Consider the following 16368-nt stretch of genomic DNA (forward strand, 5'->3'; position numbering starts at 1 on the left):
AACTATACAAAGTTTATGTGAGTAACATAGATAAATTTAAGTTATTTACTTATAATCTTGAATTCAGCCCTACCTTTTCACTCACAATTAGAAACCAGCTATGTTCAGTTTCTAATGCAGGGCTCGACGCTTTTCAGCTTGTCCGGGACAAGTGGATTTTGTGAAGGGGCAAGTGAAAGAATTGTACTTGACCGACAGGACAATTAACCTCATTAAAATTTTAATAAACAATAACTAGGGCAGCACGGAAACTTTGGCGAGAATGACTCTGATTAAGGTCACGTCAGTTGAGGCTCGTACAGCCTGTCTGACTCGTGGATCAAATCAAAACTATAAGCGCAACAGCACACACAAAGAAACCAATGTTAACAAACATACTTCGGTAGAAAAAAAGATAAATATTCTAATTCCATCAGGTGCGTGATTTCACATAGAGCAGCTGTTTTTACACAGAGCCGTTGATCACAGAATCCTAGCATATAATGAGCGTGGATTTGTGCAGCTTCTCAGTTAACAATGGCTCTGTGTAGTAACAGCTGCTCTATGTGAAATCACGCACCTGATGGAATGTACCGCTGATTAGAGAACCGGCTTTACTGAAGAGATGTGCATTAATCATCGGCCGATATATATCGTGCACCCCTATTTAACAAAGTCTATACAAAAATTATTTTAGTCCACCAACGTTAATCCGGTCATTTTTCTCCGGTCTGGTTTAATTGTCGGACTAAAATCACAGATTTTGCGATATGATTGGTCAGCCTGCCTGTCAATCAAACTTCCTGCAAAGGGTCAATTTTGCCAATTTTTTTTTGCCACATTCAAATAAGAAGAGCTTCTTTTTTTTATATTTTGGCCTTTTCCTAACCAACCTGGGTTATTGTACGGTGTCAGAAAACCTGTATATAGAACACAGAAAGTAGTATGCACCCTTTTTGCAGTTTGAATTGGAAAAGGAAATGACACTGTATTTATTGCTTTTTTTTGTTTTTGATTTTTTTAAACTGACAAACATGCTAGTTTATTACCTATATAATCAATTTTTGTAAAATAATCTAATTCCCTGATTTTGCTCTTAGAAAGAAAACATTCTCATCAGATGATGAGCTTCATGAAACCCCCAACAAAAAAATTAAAATGAATAGAGACAAAAATCCACCTACACCAAAAATCCAGCCCGCACCAAAAGTCCCGCCTGCACCAAAACCTCCAGCACCTCTAAAATACATCAAGACAAAAGGTAAAAATACAATAAAACAGTTAAATGACTAAGACATAATAGTGTGTGACTGCTGAGTGCTATTTTTTTTCAGGTCCTGTTGTACGACCTCTGCTTACAACAAGCAAAGCAGTGAACTCTTTCAGCAATTGTGAGTTTTAAATTTAGATAACTGATATTTGTGGATGTTTTGTTCCATGCTCAAGAATGTTCCTTAGCCATGGTAAGATCAATGTATAGCACAGGCTCTCGTGACTTGTTGGTTTACATCACTTTTCTTTTTCAGCCTTACCCAATTCTGTTGCTATTTTAACAGTTTGGACAGAACTACTATCATTACATTCATAACTTGAGGATTTACATACTAAGGATGATTTAATAATAAACATTTGGTGGCCAATTAGAAGCGATAGCAATTTCAAGCTTTAGTAAGGCTTTGTGTAGTACAAAATCTTGTTTTGTGAGGCAGACATAACATCTACATATCAATTCTTTCAACAGCACTTGTTAATCACCACCAAAGGGCCATGGAGAAGCCACATCAAGGCCCGTTTTGAGACTTTCCCCAGCTGTCAAGGTAACAGGCTCTACATGAGTACTGTAAACACAAATAAATTCACAGCATTTATGACAACTCAAAAGTCTGACTCCATAACAGGGTGGGTCTTTTACAGGTAAAATTGGCCAAAAAAGAGATTTAACTCACAAGTTTACAATTATTAAAGGGGTCATATGATACGATTTAATTTTTTCCTCTCTCTTTGGAGCGTTACAAGCTCTTGGTGCATAAAGAAGATCTGTAAAGTTGCAAAGTTTCAAATCCAAAGAAAAAGTAAACCACACCCTCCTAAAATGTTCTAACATGCCCCCACGTCTATGTCAGTACAGTCGTGGCCAAAAGTTTTGAGAATTACATAAATATTGGAAATTGGAAAAGTTGCTGCTTAAGTTTTTATAATAGCAATTTGCATATACTCCAGAATGTTATGAAGAGTGATCAGATGAATTGCATAGTCCTTCTTTGCCATGAAAATTAACTTAATCCCAAAAAAACCTTTCCACTGCATTTCATTGCTGTCATTAAAGGACCTGCTGAGATCATTTCAGTAATCGTCTTGTTAACTCAGGTGAGAATGTTGACGAGCACAAGGCTGGAGATCATTATGTCAGGCTGATTGGGTTAGAATTGCAGACTTGACATGTTAAAAGGAGGTTGATGCTTGAAATCATTGTTCTTCCATTGTTAACCATGGTGACCTGCAAAGAAACGCGTGCAGCCATCATTGCGTTGCATAAAAATGGCTTCACAGGCAAGGATATTGTGGCTACTAAGATTGCACCTAAATCATCAATTTATAGGATCATCAAGAACTTCAAGGAAAGAGGTTCAATTCTTGTAAAGAAGGCTTCAGGGCGTCCAAGAAAGTCCAGCAAGCGCCAGGATGGTCTCCTAAAGACGATTCAGCTGCGGGATCGGAGTGCCACCAGTGCAGAGCTTGCTCAGGAATGGCAGCAGGCAGGTATGAGCGCATCTGCACGCACCGTGAGGCCAAGACTTTTGGAAGATGGCCTGGTGTCAAGAAGGGCAGCAAAGAAGCCACTTCTCTCCAAAAAAACTTAAGGGACAGATTGATCTTCTGCAGAAAGTATAGTGAATGGACTGCTGAGGACTGGGGCAAAGTCATATTCTCCGATGAAGCCCCTTTCCGATTGTTTGGAGCATCTGGAAAAAGGCTTGTCCGGAGAAGAAAAGGTGAGCGCTACCATCAGTCCTGTGTCATGCCAACAGTAAAGCATCCTGACACCATTCATGTGTGGGGTTGCTTCTCATCCAAGGGAGTGGGCTCACTCACAATTCTGCCCAAAAACACAGCCATGAATAAAGAATGGAACCAAAACACCCTCCAACAGCAACTTCTTCCAACAATCCAACAACAGTTTGGTGAAGAACAATGCATTTTCCAGCACGATGGAGCACCGTGCCATAAGGCAAAAGTGATATCTAAGTGGCTCGGGGACCAGAATGTTGAAATTTTGGGTCCATGGCCTGGAAACTCCCCAGATCTTAATCCCATTGAGAACTTGTGGTCAATCCTCAAGAGGCGGGTGGACAAACAAAAACCCACTAATTCTGACAAACTCCAAGAAGTGATTATGAAAGAATGGGTTGCTATCAGTCAGGATTTGGCCCAGAAGTTGATTGAGAGCATGCCCAGAATTGCAGAGGTCCTGAAAAAGAAGGGCCAACACTGCAAATACTGACTCTTTGCATAAATGTCATGTAATTGTCGATAAAAGCCTTTGAAACGTATGAAGTGCTTGTAATTATATTTCAGTACATCACAGAAACAACTGAAACAAAGATCTAAAAGCAGTTTAGCAGCAAACTTTTTGAAAACTAATATTCATGTAATTCTCAAAACTTTTGGCCACGACTGTATGTGGGAAGATTTGCATAACGCCGCCCAAATGTTCACACAAATAAAGAAGGCATAATTTTCATACTCGCTGTTGCCGTCGCTACCATGTTGTGGAGTCACTGTGTGTTTTGTTTTGAAAGCAAAACTAATTTGTTTGGCCTTCCAAAAGAGGACATGACTAGAAATCAGTGGTTAAGTTGTAGTTCATCCCATTTAATACAGATGTGTGCAGCGAGGAGCAACAATAATGTACATTATGTGAAAAATGTAAACCACATAAACACATTGAATTGCACCAATTATGCAACAATGTTCTTTTTAGCAATGTCATATGACCCCTTTAAATGCCCAGGAGAAAGATGCAACACTATAGCAATTGCAAAATTGAAGCTTACTTGAACTAGTGGTGATAACTCAAGAGTCACTCTTAACCTATCTTTATCCTATCCATGAAACCCATCCATAAAACTTTTTTTCTTTTAAATCAATCTTCATTTATGACACTTCAGCTTGTGGTTATGGGTTATTATGGTTTGTAATTGGCAAAATACTTGGATTTTTTTTTATCAGATATATACATGCATAATAATTATGCACACACTGTAGATGTTTAGTCATGTGCTTATTCTGCCTGATGTCAGAAGTTGCAAGACACTTTAATGAATAAAAACCAGCCATTAAAATGAATGTGTCATGTAAAATTATTTAAATTTACCAGTTCCATCATTCTCAGCTCCAGATGTTCCCATGAGCTTCTCCCAGGCAGATGAGCCACAAGATGCTTGGGGTGAACACTCACCTGACATTCAAGGTAAAAAAAAACAATTAGTATTTGGTAAAAGAAAACAAAAAGGACAATTACTGTACACACATAAGGTAATTCAGCATGTTATGTACAATCCATCAGAGAATGCATTTTCTTTGCTGAGACCTTCAAGTTCCAAGCAAGAAAGAACACAGCGTAAGTTGTATGACTCACTTTTGGTAAGTACTGTAGGATTTCATGTAGGTGTACTATAGAAAATGTGCTTGTTTAAAGCAAAAATGTAAAGCTAAATAAGCTAAAATACAAAGAAATAGAGAGCACAATTCAGCAGCAGCAGAATGGGTACCTTTTGTAATGTCAATTAAGCTCATTTAACAGAGAGCTTCTCTCATGTAGACCTCCAACTGGAAACTTGGGAAGAACACCCATCTATCACTCAAGGTAAAAAACATTAATTAGTATATGGAGGAAATCAAAAACACAATTGCAAATGAGTCGTGGCCTAACACAACCTAATACAATTTTTTTCACTTTTTCTAATTAGAGAACAAATTCTCTGCCTTAAGACTCTCTCAAGACCAAAGACCATCAACCACACAACAAAGAATGCAAAGTAAAAATAAATAAATAAATAAAAATGTCAATTTCAGTCATTACTAGGGTATCACTAAAAGGGGTCATATGCTATTTTAAAGACCATTATTTTGTATATTTGGTGTAACAGAATATGTTGAGATGCTTTAATATTCAAAAAACATTTTTCAAATACTGTACATTATTGTAGTTCCTCTATGTCCCGCCTCTCTCAAAAACCTCATTTTCAACAAAGTCCCTCCTTCCGACAAGCACAGGCTGCTCTGATTAGCCAACTTACCCAATACATTGTTATTGGCTGAACACCGCAAGCACTCGTCGGAAATGCAACGCCCCTTTCCATAATCGCGAGCTTCATCTTTCAAAGTAAATATCAAGACTGTTAATAATGTCATTAGTTTTACCATCAGTTCAAGCCCGAAAGGGCAACAGAGTCGTGTGACAGACACAGTGATGATGCAGTACACAAGCCACGGTTAAGACAGCTTATGTGCTATGATTTCTGACAGTCTGTTTACTCTGCTGTGATGTTACCCTCACACACACACGTAATCACACAACACGTTACTCTACGCTGCGCAAAACTCTGCATTTGAACAGTCAATAGCAAACACTTAAACTATTAAGAAAACATACTTAAAAGTAGCGATTCAGAATAAGCACCAGATTCAATTCAAGTTTATTTGTGTAGCGCATTTTACAATACAATCGTTGCAAAGATTGTCATAGCAAAGTCGGAATTTACCTTTTTTTTTTTTTTTTTTTAAATAGCCTTTGTGCACAGCCAGCCTTGTACTCTCCTAGGTTCACAAAACTGTCATCCATTAAATGTGTTGTACAAATTTGAACATCTGGGTTGTTCTGTTGTAAATAAATCTTAACAATGAATCTTCATTGCATCTACTTTCGGAAGTCCACATAAAGTGCTTTTGCTTTTGCCTAGAAACACAAAGCGTCTCCCTGACATGACTGCTTCAACACTAACTGCAGTTCCTGAAACCACACCTTTTTTTTGAGTGAACACATCTTGACGTAAATGTGTGGGGGCGTGTTTGAATGAGCCGTTTAGCATGGTATGGATCAGCCTTATCTTTTAGATAGAATAAATCCTTTAGTGGGAGACTTTAAGCTTTGTAACTCTTTAGATCTTATACATGTACAAATACCTACATAACACACTGAAGAAAAGGAAAAATAGAAATCACATTATATGACCCCTTTAGGAGCCCTTGAGCCAGATTTACTAAACAGACCAAATTAGCATTAGAGCGCAATTCCATAAATGTGCCGATGGGAGGGAAAATTATGCGTGTGATTTACTGACAATGCAAACTTTAAAGAACAGACGAAGCCAGATCATTCCCACAATAACCAGTGCAATCTACCAAGAGCAGCGCAAATTACCGCCTGCTTTAAGACATGCCTTTTTTGGGTATTAAAAATGTATCAAATACAAATAATTTGAAGAGCACAAATGTTATTAAATCATTGTGTGATTCATCTTAATACTCACCTCCCATAAATTTTGTGTCTCAAAGGAAAACTACTACAAATGCATATTCAAGGTTAAACGCAAAAACAACTGTCCACATCTTTTCAGCACTAATTCTTTACTGCGCCTCTTTAGTAAATCCTGACAGTACTATTTTAACACCAAAAGAAGGTTTGGCTGGTGCAAGCTGATAGTAAATCTAGCCCATATTGTATCAGTGTCATGCATTGTCATTGTAGCAAATACAACTTACCAACTTCACCTTTCTTAACTCCAGCTGTTCCAGTGAGCTTGTCCAATGAAAATGAGCAAGAGGATGCTTGGGGTGAACACCCATCTAACTTTCAAGGTAAAAGAACATTCATAAACACATGCAGTAAACACATACACTGCAAATTAATAACACTAGGTCTATTAACATTACATTTTCTGTACAATCCATCAAAGAACACAATCTCTGAACAGAGATCCTCAAGTACCCACCAGCCAAGAACAAATAGTAAGTCATTTGTAATTTTTTTTTGCCTGTTGACAGCATCGTTGCCCAAAAAGTATGTGTATCATCAGCCTAAGGCTTTAAGCATGTAGCCATATTTTCTCATGACGTGTTAGTTTAATCACATTTAAGAGCTGTATGTGCTTGCAGGTGCTTCTGGTGTGAGACGATGGAACTGCATCACTAATCAATGTACACGTATGTTAAATTGAAGTGCTAAATTTGTAAAATTATACATCTTATAGTTTAATTAAAATACTCTCCCAGATAAACCTACTGTGTTGCAGCTGTTGAGAGGACAATTCTGGAGGCACTTAATGAACTGGACATGAAGATCAATCATCTGACTTCAGTGGTCCAGTCCCTTGCAGCAAACAACCGTTCCAGTGCTCCAGTGGTGGACAGCGAGGATGATGTCTTTCCTCTCACAACCATGGAGGAACTAGACAAACTGGAAAGACAATTATCAGAAAAAGCAATGATGCAAAAGATGGTAAAAATCATTGACATTTCAAGGTTTAACAGTTGCAGTGAAGTAAATAATATCTATTATATACCCGGTTTCACAGACCAGGCTTAAGGCTAAGTCCCAGACTGAAATGCATGTGTGAGCTGTCTTAACTCAAAATAACTTGCAATGACATTCCTTACAATATGTCAGTGCCATTGTTTCATCTCAAGATGCACACATGCACCATTTTTATAAAAGCAAAACTAGGACCTATAGTCCTGATTTAAACTAATCCCTGTTCTGTGCTCAGTAGTAATAGATTACATGTAATCTGGATTACGTAAACAGATTCTAGTAAATAAATAACTTGTATTTATATTAAATTACATTATATAAAACTCATAATCAGACTGCAGTTACTTTTTATGGATTACATGATTAAATATTATTTACAATATAGCAATAGATTATTCTGAATTAAACCCCCCCCCCCCCCCAATTTCTCTTTTTAATCTTTTTAATTTTCCTTTCTAAAATAGAAGGCTGCTTATATACATTCAGAAAGTCTTCAGGTTTGTGGATATTCACACAGAGACCCGTCATTAGTCAGGTGGCAGCGTTTGATCACTGGATTTCAAATAATTTAATGTTTAAGAACATAGCATCAGCATCAACACATTGATTTTTATCTGTAGGTTGTTTAACCATGTATTTCTATGTCTTTGGATGGCTTTAGTCTTTTAAACGCATTAAAATGCACAAATTCACGAACTTTTTTTTTGTCATCTGATCACCTAATATATTTACTTAAAAGTACTCATGAGATTTTAAAATATATATTTTTTAATAATTAAGTTTCACATTTCTATGTTCATTGGTTCTGCGACACTGGTTATGGTCATATGACATGCAGGTAAACAAATTAAACGTTTTAATTTTTTTTATTGATTTTAAAATGCTTTATTTGAATTTAAAATCTTTTTGTGATTTAAATAATTATTAGCTTTTCATTAATTAAACTCACAAGCCTCCTACAGTTCATTCACAAACACCAGTTTGAGAAAACTTGACATAATATATTATTTAATGCACTTCATGCTTTAAATAACAACAATTAAAATATATTTACTTACTCTTTGTATTTTTATGTCATATGGTACTTTGATTATCCTATTTAAATTTAATAGACTACTTTTAGATTACTTTTGACCAAACTCATCTGATTACATTATTTAAAATGTGTAATGTAATGGATTCATTGCTAACTACAATTTTCTAATGTAATTTGGAATCAGTAACAGATTACAATTTGTGAGTAACTACTCAGCTCTGTCTGTGAAACAGGACCATAATGTTTGGGCATTGTCTATAATGTTTTGAAATGTGTTTTTATTTTTAAGGTGAACAGGTTATCCATCAGTGGAGGACACACACTAAAGAAAACAATATGGAGAATATGCTCCAAGGTGTTTGGTCCTGTAGCCAAACAGCTGAACTGGTGTGGTAGGGGAGAAAAGCGAGGGATCAGGAAAACAAACATAGGAGCACTCCTAATAGGTAAGTTACGTCCAAAATGTTTTCCAATGTACAGTGTACGAGGAACACTTTAAATTAAGGTTCATTAGTTAACATTAGTTGCATGCATCAATGCATTATTAAAATCATACGTTGTTCGTTAAAGCACGATTACCCCTCGTGAGCTTTTCATACAGATTATTAGGCCTACATAACATAATATATATTATGCATGCCGTTTTAACAGTGTAAAACGCGGTTTCATACTCACAAGAGAAATATTAACTCTTGTTTTACGATTAACAGTTAGGCTAAGTGATGAAGAACTGTTGATGAACCACAAAATCAGCTGTTACCGCCACTTGACTAAACCACAGAAACACCTATTCGTCAATATTAAGCTAATACTTATCTGTTTACTTTATATAAAATCACACATACACCACACATATTAATGACAATGAATCAAGCTACGTACCTCAGTTTTCCCGCGGCGATCGCTTCCACGTGCGCATCGATGTGATGATTTGTAAGCTCATGCGCAGTACTGATGAGGAGTTGACTCTAAAAGAGTCGATTCCTTGAATCTGACCAGCCCAGTTTTCGAACTAGACTTAATGTAAAATTATTAATATTCAACTCAGGCTGTGTCTCCACTAATCTGGGAGTCACTCTAAAAGAGCCTGAAACCGATAGCAGTTTAAAGTTTTTATGACTGAAGCAGAATTTCAGCACCACTGGAAATGAACAGTGACCAATCAAATAGAAAGCACAGACATGAAACTTCCTACTATGTTATATTACATCACGCTGAGTGACATTAAAAACAGTAGACAAGCAATAACTGCACATCAATTATCTATATTAATTAGATTTTATTAAGGCAGGCTAATCATTCTCAGCTAGTAACTCGACTCGGGATCATATGAACAATTAAACAGACATAAGACGAAATAAATGTTTTATTTTACATTATTTTGCGCAGTTAATGCATAATTCTTAAATGGATTTGTTTGGATCGGCATGCATTTATCTTACATGACTAATTGAATAATGAATAATTTAACTGATACTGATACAGACATTATAGCTTTAGGGAAGGACGTATGTTGCAATCATTTTTTATACTTTGCTTATCATTGTCTAAATTCATAAGAGCCCAGTTAAAAAAAAACATATTTTGAGGATTTAATTAAACAATAAGTGAAAAAAGTTTTATTTGTTAAACTTATTTAAGTTTTGCCTTTTAACATGCAGGAGCAGCTATGCATGAAGAATCCCGTGCTTCCGTCGTCAACTGAAGCAGAGGCTGAAAAACACATTAAGGATTATCTCCGCTTGGCCCCAGGGAGAATGCCTTGTTAGTCAACTTGCTTTTTTGTTGTTTGTTTGAAAGTGAAAGTGAAAGTGAAGTGACATTCAGCCAAGTATGGTGACCCATACTCAGAATTTGTGCTCTGCATTTAACCCATCTGAAATGCACACACACAGAGCAGTGAACACACACACACACTGTGAGCACACACCCGGAGCAGTGGGCAGCCATTTATGCTGCGGCGCCCGGGGAGCAGTTGGGGGTTCGATGCCTTGCTCAAGGGCACCTAAGTCGTGGTATTGAAGGTTGAGAGAGAACTGTACATGCACTCCCCCCACCCACAATTCCTGCCAGCCTGAGACTCGAACTCACAACCTTTCGATTGGGAGTCAGACTCTCTAACCATTAGGCCACGACTTCCCCTTCCGACTTGTTTGGTTCAGGATTAAAATAATAATAATAATAATAACATCAACGACTGCTTATTTTCATTCACCGTTAATAAAAGGATACAAATCATTCAACAGCATGTTGAGTTCTTTCATTCTGAGTGGAAAATACTTGGGTTTATTTATCATACTTTTCACATATGTGAAGACGCATGCATAATCAGTGTAACTAAAGCTGTGATCAATAACAGTAAATATGAAGGAACGTATAAAATCGTACAATTAAGAACGACGTCTATGCTATGTAAATCAGATGTCTAATAGACGTAACATTCAAATATTAAACGTCTGTAATACGTCTATCGGAGGTCGCTGGAACGTCGGAAAAGGACGTCTATGCGACGTCTTCAAGATGAGCAAACGCCCTCAAAACGACGTCTCCCAGATGCAAATGCATACATCGCACAGACGTCCCCGCGACGTACCTGTGCTATCTGGGTATTTTGCGATCACAAACGCAAACAATACAGTTGAGATCTCAAGACAGAACATAGACCGGCTGAACGACGCTTTCATTAGATCGCTCAATTCCAGCTTGTTAGTGTTTTCAGATTATCGTCCGCGGCTCTTCCGCAATGAGGAGTGAGCACTTGCGCATGGTTGCCAGATTGCTTAAAATAAGCAAACACCGGGCAGAAAATGTATCCTTGTAACAGTGGAGCTCTGAGTCGGAGATTTAAACTCTTGTTATCTGGCAACCGCTATCATTACAGCTCTCGTAGTAGAGGGGCGTAAAGCAGTCAGCAGTTACAGGTTCCTTTTTTGGACATTCGGCTCGTTCTTTTGGGAAAGTATGCTTGAATTTGAAATATTCGATATTCCCGATATATTCAAATTGTACATCGTCGTCAAAATTATTCTGAAATTATCGCTAATATTCGATATATCGCCCAGCCCTAGTTTAGCCTATTGATTAATGTTAAAATGTAGGCTATATGACTGTTTTGATCTGTAATGAAATTAAGCATTTAACACAGCTGAGGACTTCATTTTGTTTTCCCTTTGATGTGAACTGGAGCGTTACGTTCACTGCTGTGAGCGGAGGTCAGGCGCGTGGAAAAAAAAAAACCTCCAATATTTAAATCTCAATTTGAAAATCGAATGTTTACCTAACAATGAAATATTCAGGTTCGGCCCTAGTCATTTCCACTTCTAAAATTGCAGTATTGTATTTGCTATATATTTAAACCATTCTTATGCCACATGTCTGTTTTATTGAAAAATATGAAGATTAAGTGTGGGTTTCCAGTGTTTTTGAAATACCATTTGATGTACATAGGTATACATTTATGTATGTGTGTGGTCATTCATATCTTATGTCTTTCTTTGATGTTCTATAGTGCCCACACGATCCAGAACCCTTACCTTCAATGAACAAAGTTGGAATGAATCCTTCCCTGGTGGACTACACATATTCTGATGAATCTCAGAGTCCAAGCACAAATCATGACCAGTTTAATTCAAGCTGCCAGGTATTGTTTTTTTTTAGCATTTGCATGTATTTGTATAGGAATGGTTACCGTAATATAGTATCAGAAAGCTCAGACATTATTGGTTCTGCTTTCAGTACCTATTTTTCCATTGTCCTTGTGTTTAAATGTTAATTACATATTTTTCAACACTCTAGACATGGTGTCCGACTTCTGAGTTCGAATTAAGCCTCACCCACCAGGACGGAGATTATATTCCAAGGCTGAGGAGGACCAAAAGCGTACAGGTAAGCAATTCAATACCTAGAAGATGGATGTACATACTTAGCATCTTGTACGTAACAGAAAAGTAATGTTTAATCAGTGTCCTGACTTTGACTTCACTTTTTCTTTTCTGAAGATGAACAGAAAGGTTGAGTTTGCTTCAGATTAGCTTTTTGACCTCACCTCAGGCAGCAGTGGAGAGGAATATATTCCTCACAGTAGTGAGGATTCATCTGAAGGTACAGACACAAGCGAAGTCATTCAACCAGTCAATCAGAAAGAGAGCATGCTTAGATTTCCAATCATAGGGAAGTATGCTGACATCCGAGAACTGAACGATGTGTCGTCAAAGCAAATCCTTAACAGAGGACGCTCACCTTCAAGAAGAGGGGGCAACTCTGGTATGAGACGTAAAAGGCAATGTTCAAGCAGTTCAAGACGTGCATCCTACCCTACAACACAAGCAAGTAGTGGTCACTCAACAAAACGGAGTGGAGACCCTGAATCTGTATTACAGAATACAACAGCTGATCTGGAGAAAGATCTTCCTGACAGTGCCTCTTCCCTCCATACAGAAGATGTAGCTGATGGTTCACATTCCATATCTGCTGTCTGTAAAAAGGAGAATGGGTCAAGAATGTACAACAAAAAACAATACTGTTTGTACTGTAGGGAGGGATTCGTAAAAATGGCAAGGCATTTGGAGCATGCTCATAAAGATAAACCAGAGGTTGCACAGGCTCTGTCCTTTCCAAAAGGCTCCAAAGAAAGACGAAGGCATATGGAATACTTGAGAAACAGGGGCAACTTTGCACACAATGTGGATGTATTAAATGCTGGTGTTGGAAATCTTGTTCCTCGCAAGCAACCAAGGAAGGATTGTCAAGCACAGAATTTCCTGCATTGTATACATTGTCATGGTTTCTTCACAAAGAACGTTCTTTGGCGGCACATGATGACCTGCAAGTTCAAGCCGAGTCTTCCACAAAAACCTGGCAAAACTCGTGTCCAGGCCCTCTGCGCATTTGCTGTACCTCCACCACCTGGTGTCAAGGTGGAATTTTGGAAGCTGCTAAACAACATGGTTCAAGATGAAGTTTATTCTGTACTGAAATCGAATTTCTGTATCATGGAGTATGGTGAGCATTTGTATAACAGGCTTGGATATGATGTTGGCAAACAAGAATACATCCGTCAGAAACTGAGAGAGCTAGGAAGGCTTCTGATATGCTCAAGAAAAAACACTTCCTTGAAGACCATTAAAGATCACATCAAACCTGCCAATTTTATGCAAGTTGTGGAATCAGTAAAACTCTTAGCAGGCTATGACAGTAAAACCCATGCATACAGGTGCCCAAGTCTAGCTCTCAAAATTTGACAAAACTTGACAAAGATTTCTATGCTTCTTGAAAGCCATGCAAATCTACAGAACGACTACAGTGCTGCAAAAGATGCTCGTACATTCCGCAGAGTGTATGAAACCAGATGGAATGAACTGATATCAGCCGCATCACTGAGAACACTTCAGGAGTCTAAGTGGAATACTCCTCTGTTGCTTCCATTCACAAAAGATGTCCAGACTCTCCATTCGTATTTGGATGTGCAACAAGAAGATCTTCACAGTAAACTGTCTACAGAGGTATCCCCCCAGACGTGGGCAAAACTGGCAAAGGTCATTTTGGCACAAGTCATTTTGTTTAATCGACGAAGAGCTGGGGAGGTGTCAAAAATGACCCTTTCTGCATATGTATGTCAAAATCCATCAGACCCACATGAAGATGTGAATGAAGCCCTCTCAGATCTAGAGAAGAAACCTGTTAGCATTTCAGCAGGATTGAGATAAGAGGAAAAAGGGGAAGAAAAGTTCCTGTGCTTTTGACCCCAGTGATGAAGCAAGGACTGGATCTGCTTGTCGGCACACGGCAGGAATGTGAGGTTCCTCGAGAGAATGTATACCTATTTGCAAGACCATCGGCTTTGACCTGTTACCGTGGGTCTGATTGCCTTCGACACTTTGCCAAGGTCTTTGGTGCAAAAAGTCCTGAAAGTCTCACTTCTACAAAACTACGCAAACAAACAGGAACACTGTCTTAAGTTCTCAACCTCAGTAATACAGAGCTGGATCAGTTAGCGGATTTTCTTGGGCATGACGTTAGAGTGCACCGGCAGTTCTACAGACTTCCTGAAGGCACCCTCCAACTTGCAAAAATTAGCAAAGTCCTCATGGCTCTGGATCAGGGACGCCTGGCAGAATTCAAGGGCAAGACATTGGATGACATTAACATTGATCCCGAAGGTACTTATTATTAGGAAACTAGTGAACTGGCCCATTTCTGCTTAAGGAGTTTTGTTTCTGCTCGCCGTACACAGCCGTACTGCTGCACCTCTTCGACGGTCATAATTACTGAACGCACATGCATTAATGTGTGGGGCTGCAGCTAAAATAATTTTAGTAATCGAATATTCTAAAGATTACTACATCGATTTGTCGAGTAATCGTATAAGAAATACTTTTGCTAGACCAGACCCCGAAGCCGCCGCCATTTGCACCATTTAGAATTTCAGCCGCCGCCAGCCAATAATTTCCTAAGCCAAATTGAGCCGCCATCTGATAAAGTTTGGCTGAGCCGGCTAGAATTATTTGCATCATATAATAATTATATCACATAGAGACATACACACACACGAAATATATAAATAATACACAATATCTATTTTCCCACTGGTTTCATAACAGCACCGTCTTGTGCTCGTTGCTACAATACACAGACTCACAGTGAATTGACGACCAATTAAAATTGCTCGTTTTCCGTACAGAAGAAGCAATGCTTTTTTTTTCTCGCACTGAGGTGAAATGGCGGAAAGAAAAAAGAAAGGTAATTATGATCTCACTTCTCACTTACTTTCCTAATTTCTACCTACTTTTTTTTTTTTTACTTAGGCCTAGCCAGGCTTTTGTTAAATCTTCAGGGCACGGTTGCACAAACACCTGAATCAAAGATTGATGTTATGAACCAAATATTCTGGAACGGAGAGATTTATAGCACTGAACGTGATATTACTGCAGTAACAAACCACCGTTTCCACATTGCTAATTCACGACGCATGCTTCAGTGTACATTAAAGTGAAATGTGCAAAACTTTGTCCAAAATAATACTGATAACATTGTGTGTTTATATTAAGGCGAGACACGGCAGGCAAAAATATCGTTTTTTTTTCTGGTCACTTTTGAGATTTTTGGATATTTGTCTTCAATAACATATCTTCTTTCAGACTTGTGGTGAAAAAAAGTCCGAAATACACATTTAGGTCTTTATTTTACTACACTTCGTCTGTTTGCGTCTGTAGATTTCTCATAAATTCAACAAAAGTTTGCGTTCTTAATCAACATATTTCTCCGCGATCTCTGCCGTCACCCTCTCAATCATGCACCGTTTAGCTCTCTCTCTTCTGTACAGTTCTGTTGGATCCAAATATGGTCATTTCCTTTTTATCAGCAACCAATCGTGAAAGTAAAAAGACTGAATGCGCGATCTTATTGTCTGATGATAAATCTTTGAAGCCTGTTTTCTCAAAATGACCTTTCACTCATACTCCAAGTCCGAAATCTCCACTTCAGTAGTACCTAGTTATATTATGAAGACATTTACAGAGGGATTTGTAAATATATTATTCCTAGCCTGATATATAACATTTTATTCCAAAAAACATGGCGAAAATAATTTTTTTTAAGGCTAAAAAATAACCATGGTTTTATTATAGTAAAACTGTAGTAAACCATGGTTTTTCGGCGTGTTGACTACCATTTGTATAACCACAGATTTACTACAAATACCATGGTTAAACCATGGTTAATATAGCAAAACCATGGTTAATTTGTGGTTACCATGGTTTAACTATAGGAACCATGGTTTTTTGGTTTTATTTGTAGTAAAACCATGGTTAATTTTCGTAAG

General features: G+C 37.9%; 1 protein-coding gene and 1 long non-coding RNA gene across 4 annotated transcripts in view; one reads left to right on the forward strand and one right to left on the reverse strand.

Moving 5' to 3' along the window:
• LOC132099196 (tripartite motif-containing protein 16-like) overlaps window positions 1-16368 on the forward strand; it is a 332267-nt gene that overhangs the window by 62621 nt on the left and 253278 nt on the right. The window lies entirely within an intron of this gene.
• Window positions 1765-9465, reverse strand: LOC132099207 (uncharacterized). Of its 3 annotated transcripts, XR_009423062.1 has the most exons (6): window positions 9432-9465; window positions 7265-7438; window positions 6745-6832; window positions 4752-4834; window positions 4355-4438; window positions 1765-1817 (listed from the first exon to the last, which is right to left on the reverse strand). It is a non-coding gene; the product is annotated as an uncharacterized LOC132099207 (long non-coding RNA). The 3 variants fall into 3 exon arrangements; XR_009423060.1 differs by lacking the exon at window positions 9432-9465 and having other exon boundaries at window positions 7265-7563; XR_009423061.1 differs by lacking the exon at window positions 9432-9465 and having other exon boundaries at window positions 4752-4840; window positions 7265-7563.

Source organism: Carassius carassius, chromosome 22, assembly GCF_963082965.1.
Source record: "Carassius carassius chromosome 22, fCarCar2.1, whole genome shotgun sequence".
Classification (NCBI taxonomy): Eukaryota; Metazoa; Chordata; class Actinopteri; order Cypriniformes; family Cyprinidae; genus Carassius; species Carassius carassius.